Source organism: Dama dama, chromosome 19 (genome assembly GCF_033118175.1).
Source record: "Dama dama isolate Ldn47 chromosome 19, ASM3311817v1, whole genome shotgun sequence".
NCBI lineage: Eukaryota > Metazoa > Chordata > Mammalia > Artiodactyla > Cervidae > Dama > Dama dama.
The window spans coordinates 82665493-82672987 of NC_083699.1; positions in this window are offsets into that span (position 1 = coordinate 82665493).

Below are 7495 nucleotides of genomic sequence, written 5' to 3' on the forward strand. Positions count from 1 at the left end.
TAGGGCAGCACCCTGAGTCAGAGATGAGGCTCCTGTCCCACCTGCCTCCACTCTCCAGCCCCGGTTCCCAGGTCCGAGTTCTGGGCAGGCTGCCACAGACATACCAGTGAAAGGGCAGCCGGGCTGTAAAGGCAACCTGACAGCCTGGGCTGAGGAGGTCTTCAATGGCATTTATTTGTTCCTTGAATAAGTAAGATATCCATAGACTCTTCACGTTCTTGGATTTGAACATGATGAAATTGTCCCTCACATTTCTGCAGCACAGCCAAGAAGCTCTTCATTAGAGCAAACTGGGGCTAGTTTCTTGTGCATTCTTAAAGAGATACTTCAAAGAGAAAAAAAAGTTTGGAGAAAATTCACACTTCCTTCTCTGGAACCCCTGGGGGCAGATGAGTTTGAGAATTTGGAATTCAGAATTTACAAAGGTAATGTGTATATATTATGTCACATCCCCAGCAGAGTCTGTGATAAAACACGTGAAGATTTTAATAAATAGAGATGTTGTCAGCCTTAAGTCAGTTCAGTTCAGTTTAAATTTTGCTACCAAATGTATTTGTGCCAAATTTCCTAAAACAAACCAACAAAGGCTTATTTTTGAAGAGAGTTTTGAATTTCAAAATTGTGGATAAGGGTATTTGGACTTGCGCCTATACAACTCATGTAAAAGCTTATGATAGTATCCTGTATACACAGGATCAGTACAAAGGAGCTTCTGGGTTATTTTTTTGCATCTGCATGGTATTCCATTCTACACATGCACCAATCAATTTAGTCTTTTAAAGAACATTTGGGTTGTTTACAGTTTTCTTCCCAGCTGCACCAATACTGCAGGGAATACACTGTGTGCTCATTTAGCACATGTGCAAGCATATCTGTAGGATAATTTCCTAGCAGTGAAATTACTGGGTCAATAAGTAATAGTGTTAGTTAATATTTGCATGGCATTTACTAAGAGTGGGGCTCTAGAGTAGGTGTTTTACAATTACTAATATATTTTAATTCTCTTGAGCATCTCCAAAGGTAGGTACTATTATCATCCCATTCTACAGATGAGAAAAACTGAGGCACAGAAGAGTAGGCTGCCTGAACAGTTAAGATTCAAACCAAGGTTCTGGGACTCCAGTTCATTCTCTTAATTGTTCTGTTCTACTGCCTTTTGAAGATCATGGGAATTCATCACTTAGAAGGGTGTTGCCAAATCACCGTCTGAACAGTGTGACCAATTTCCATTCTCACCAGCAGGGTGAGTGCCCTATTTCCACGCCAACGCTGGGCTGAATCAGATGTTTTGATCTTTGCCAATCTGATAGGTGAAAATGGTGTCTCTGTATAGTCATAATTTGAATTTCTTTTACTGTGAGTCAGGTTGAGCATCTCTTCATCTAAGGGCCATTTATACTTATTTTCCTATGAGCCATCCATTCATATCTTTTGCTCATTTTTCTGTTTGGTTATGTCTATGACTGTTGTTGAGTTTTTCATATCTTGGGAAGATGAATTCATGGTGATTCCAGTTACACAGAGCATTTCCCAGGTAGTTGTTCATCTTTTGATTTTGCATGTGGCAAATTTGGGGCAGAATATTGTGAGGAGGTGAATGAAGGAAAAGCCTTCAGTGTTGAGAAGTAGAGGGAAGGAGAAGATAGAACAGATTCTTGGAGCCAGGAAGGAAGGAAGGTAATGGAGAGACTGAAGGGACTGCTCGTGGAGACTGAAGCCAGGCCTCAGGTATGGTCCACTCAGACCAGCAGCTGGGAGGAAGAGGGACTCCGTGGCAGATGCAGAGATGTCTCCAAGAAAGGACTGTCTGGTGGCAGTGGTCCTGGCTATGGTCAGCTCAAAGCTGTAGAACTGTGGACTTCTCCTGGGTTCACCCAGTTTTCAGGACAAGTTTAAAGTCTTCTTGGGGTGGCCTTGGCAAATGACTGAGAGAGGTGGTGGTACAAGGACCCAGGCGTTTTCAAGCTTCCCCCACCAACCCTGGGCAACCCTGGGCTCTTCTGGTCCCTGGTGGGCTGGCAGAGGATGCTAGGTCTGCCCTGCAGTTTGGAAGCTCCGATCGTGTTTCTCTCCCTTCTTTTAGAGGCTTTGTCTCCTCTGCCACACTTTCCCTATAAGTCATCTTGCATTCCTAACTCTATCTCAGCATCAGCTCCCTGGAAAACATTTGCAGTCCAGACTCCTGAAATCTTCTGGTAAAAATTGACGTAAAAGTTTAGAATTCAAGAGCTATTCCTCAATTTAAAAAATTTCACTGAAATGCATTTCATATCTAAGTCTAAAGATTTGTTTGTTTTCTATTTGGTGGTGACTGTAAGTGTCCTTCGGATTAGACATAAAGCAAGCATGTTGGCCTGTGGGTGAAGACAGCTGGGTCTGCCAACACCTGGGCTGGGGTTTCTGATCTCAGCTCAGAGGCTGGAGAAGCAGTGTGGAGTGGCTGGTCTGGGTCTGGGGTGACTGACCAGGTAGGCCAGGACCTGTGGACAGGTCTGTGGGGTAAGGAATGTGGGAGCACCTCCACCACTGGCCCCAGGTCTGAGAACACATCACACAGGATGTGGGGCTCAGAACAGTCTTCCGCAGCAGCCGCAGGTGGACCTGACCGTGCTGCCCTCATGGCCGCCTCTCTTTGGCCCAGCCGTCTCTCCTGGGCCTGCTGTCATGTCCTGACTGGCGTCCCACCCTCCGCATGCTGCCAGAGTGACCCTGTTATACTACATCTTGGCCTTAAGCTTTGGATGTTAAAACCTGGAGTTCATCTGCCTGACCTGCAATTCAAGGCCCTTCATACACTGGCCACGCTCCTCCTTTCCAGTCACTTTTTAACAGCCCACATCCTTCATTCCGCATTCGCAGGACCACCAGCCAGTCTGAAAACCCAATTAGTCTCTGTGCCTGAAACACCCTCCACTTCTGTCTCTACCCTTTAAGGCCTAGCTGATATAGTAGCTCCTCAGATGTGAATTCCAGGGAGAGAGGTAAAAAGGAGATAGAAAAGTGTGGCTTCCATTTGCCATGTTCAAATTTCCTTAAGAAACTGCAGTAAATATTCAAAGTGCTCTTAATTAGAAAACCTCCCTCCCCTACCTGCTAGCCCATGGAACTGCCAAATCTTCTCATGGTGGAGCCTGGACCACATGAGACCTGGGTTATATGGGTTACACGTTCATTCCTGGAAGACAGTCTAACGGGCAGTTCTTAGCCATTCTTCTACAGGCCACCCCTGTTTCCTCCTTGACCACAATCATTGATCAACATTAAAACCACTAATTTGTGTCAAATTTCGTCACCAAGATTGCCTGAAATGTTAAAATGCAATAGCATATAAGTCAGCCTGAAGACACTTGCTGAGCATGCAATATGGGTGATGCACGGTGGTAGGTGGGGGGGTCAGTGGGTTATAAGGAAGCATAATATGCAACCGATGAGCTGCTCCTACGGTAACAGATTGCCCCATTTGTGGGCACAGCAAATATCAGTCAACCAATGGCTATGTGTGGTAGGTGACACAGGTCCTGAGGGACGGTGGAGGCAGCCGGGGAGCACCTCCCACAGGAGGTAGGGGGGTTAAGATTGTTTTTGAAAAGTGACTGTCCTCTCACTCTCAGCGAGGAGGGCCTCTCGGGAGACGGTGGCTCCATGAATCACTCAGGAAGAACCCTACTTATTTTGTTTGATGAGCCTGGGATGCATCAGATATCTCTATAAAGCACTGGTTGTCACCCATGGCTAATATTTTAATTACTTGGAAGCTTGAAAAAAATGCTAGTATCTGGGTCTCACCTCCAAGGAGCTTGACTGAATTGGCCTGGGGTGTGGCCCGGGTGTTGGGAATTTAGAAAGCTATCCTGGTGATGTATGGCGTGTAGCTGCAGCTGAGCACCTGGGCTGTGTAGGAAGTTCAGGCAGCGCGGGCTGTCAGCCCGTCAACCCTCAGGCACACATACCTGCTGGGCTCTGGCATTTCTGAGGCATGCCGCTCATTTCATCCTCCCGGACAGTGGCCACTCCAGGGAGGGGCCCGGGGCTTAAATCCGACTCACACACCTGGTTCCCAGGAATATTTCTCTACCAGCTTCACACTAAGCAGTCATGTGGTTGTCGAGCAGGCTGCAAGCTGCTGGGCCTTCCCTCTGCCCTCAGTGCCTCTCCCCTGGCGGCTCCCTGAAGCCCTGAAGCTACAGCCATCGGGGGCCCAGCTCCCAGGACAGCCCTCCTGGAAGGCTCCCCACAGACACGTCTATGCTCACAGGCTGGGCAGGGGTCTGGCTTGGACCACGGAGGGGGTCCAGAGTGGGCTTCCCTCCCTTGTGTTTCCTGGCACGGAGAGGGGCCTGAATAAACTGCAGCTTGCCATTTGAGGCTCTCTCCACTCAGGGGTCTCGAGAATGCTGTTCCTCATTTCAGGGAATTCTGTGGGTGTGGCTGGTGGCCGCCAGCCAGCGTGCCAGGTGAGGACTGGGCGCCAGTCACAGGTTCAAGCCAAGGAGGCCACAGCCCTGCTTCCTTCCCGCAGCTCATCCACGTGTCCAAGCAACTGCAGGAAAGGGCTCGGAGGGGTGACATCATGAGTTTCTGATAAGGAAGCTTGCTATATGCTGGGGTTTATAATCAAGGTGAGAGATGAAATGCCTTAGCTCAGAAGCCTTTTTATCTAGTTATTTATTTTAAAGTAACCTTGATTTTGTTTTTAAATGGTACATGTTCCTTGTTAAAAGAAAAAAATGCGAAGAGCAACACACCCAGAAGACACCGAAATCCCACTGGCTCACTTGGTGAGCGTCTTCCAAGGTCAGTGCTGCTGACTGGTGTGTGCGCTGGGCAGGGGCATGGAGAACTTGACCTCTGAAAGCCCTCTCAGTCCTGGGTCTGCTTCAGTGATGCGATGACTCTCTCTCCACATAGCCCCCCTAGAGACTTCCCACTACCCTGCCTTCTTGGGAAGAATGTCCAGCATGCCCACACCGGAACCGGTCCAGGCAGAGAGGATGCCGAGCTGGTGGCTCATCTTCCTCGGGTCTGGTCGGAGCAGCCTCCTGGCAGTCATATGCAGTCAGCTCCCTTGCCTCACAGTCCTCCAGCTATGCTAAGAATGCGAACCATTTCCCATGGGGCTGGCAACTGAGAAGCAGTTCTGAGCCCAACCTCCCCAAATATCTGCTTTGCAAACAGATAAAGCAGGGAAGCATCCTGAAAATGTGATCTTGGGCCCTTCACCTTAGGCAGCGTGCACATCTGCTCGCCTGCCAGGAGTGTTTATGCTTTGAGAGTCCATCTTGGAGTTGTTAGGGAGCCAGCTTGGGATGTGGCGTGTTCCCCAAGGGCGCAGAGAACACAGAACTTTCTGAACAGAGCCTCTCAGGAAAATGAGGACCAAGTAATGACCCAGGCTTTTTGCAGAGGTCTGGCTTCTATTCCTATTCTGGGGTCATCCAGGTGCCTTTTGGCTCCTGAGATGTCTGAGCTGCCTTCACCAGCATTAAGAAGCCACCTGGAACAGACTTTGGTCTGCCCAGTTCACAGCACCTCCTTTTGTGACCTGATGGGGTGGGGCAGTGGCAGGGCTTGGCAGATTGTGAGGGGAGGCAGAAGGCTTGACTTTCTGAGTCACTCTCACCTTCTGAGAGGCTCTAGCATGCCTTGCTGCACCACTGCAGGCATGACTGGACCCCAGTGACCTACATCACTTTCCAGACGTAAGGCAGAGGGGAGTCCTGACTCATTCCAGGGGAGTTTGACTTGGGAAGGGTAGAGGGTGGGGAGAATTGATAACCCTGAGATGTTGAAACCACCTCAATGTTCAGGGATGGCTCAGAATCATGAGATGTCCACAGGGTGGATATATCATGTAAAAATCATTATTGTAGATACTATTTAACAACATTGCAAATGTTCATGATACAATGCTAGGTGAATAAAAGGAAGAGATGCATAGTTTTGATACACCAAAAAGAAGAGACTAGAAAGGGATTAAAAAAATAACAGTGGCTACCATGGTGTCATTATGGATATCATTCTTTTAAAAGAAAGGAGTGGCTTTAAAGGCAGACAGATCTGAACTATTGGCTTAGTTATAGTTCTCATTAGAAGTGACCTTGGCAGTTAGCTTATTATCTCTGAGACCGGTTCCTCATCTGTAAAATGGGCATAAAAATTCCTGCCTTACAAGATTCCTGTGAAGACAAATCAGATGATGCATTTCCTTCCTTCTTGCCTTCTTTCCTCCTCTCCCTCTCTCCCTCCCCCTGCATATTTTTCACTAACACAGCACCATGCAATTACCCACAAAGAATTCCACCACTGAGTCATCATTAGGTCTGCCTAACGCTCTCTCTCTCTTAGAGAAGTGCATCTGCCTGTTTGTGCTCAAGCAGAGCTGGAGCCCACATGCTCTGATAAGGAAGGACTAGAGTCCAGACCACCAGGGACTGGGGAGGTCTGTTCTGTCTTTGCTTTCAGAGCTGCAACCCCACCTCTGGCCCTCAAGTGAAGTCATAAAAGCTGTAGGGTTTGAAACGGGTTTGGGACCAATCTCCCGAAGCTCGGCTGACACCATGCACTGAAATGATCCCTTTCCCTTTCTGCTGTTGGGCTCTAGCCGGATTCATGGTTCTCAAAGCAGGTGCCCCGGAGGGCAAAGACTATTTCCAGTGGCAAGTGGACATGTTGCATTTCAAGCAGTAGTATAATGGTATAACAGAAGTGACATAAAACTGAACTAACACAAAGGGAAACATCGCATTAATAATAGTTGGGGTTGTACCCAGATATGTCAAATACCAAGAAGGAGCCAGAGAATGACTGAAGCTTGGGGGCCACTCCCTGCCCTCTTGCATCTATCCTCCAACTCTGACCTAGATTTGTCCCTGCCAGTGTCTTCCCTGACTCCCTCTCACTACAGCAGAGAGATATTCCTAGAAGGAAACCTCTGCTACAAGGCGGTACCCTTAGGGAGAAGTCTGGACTGCTCTTTGGCAAGGCCTCCAAGGCCCTCTAGGATGGTCTCTACCCATCCTGTGAGTTTCTCTGCCCATCTCATGACCTCCTCTGCCACCCTTATCCTTTCCACTTTAGACTCCTATACATGGATCTCCAAACCCAGCCTACCAGCTACATCTCTGAGTCTTGGGATATGTTGACTCCCCTCCCTGTAACGTCCTTTCTTCCTGTCTTAAGAGCTACTATTCAATCTTCAAAGCCTTTTCAAGGATCTCTTTCCTCTGTGAAAATGGTCTATTGCAAAGGGTTAAGCCCACTTCTATCTTGAAAACCATTTTATGACAGGGAGCCCAGAGCTGCTGCTTCCCTAACTGTCTCCTCAATGAGGAGGTCTCTCTGGGCCCTGAACTTTTAGTTCAGGGTTCTGGAACTTTGTACATTAGTGAGTAAATGACAGGTGCTCCTGTACAATGTCACGTGACATTGTACAGGAGGCAGTGATCAAAACCATCCCCAAGAAAAAGAAATGCAAAAAGGCAAATTGGTTGTCTGA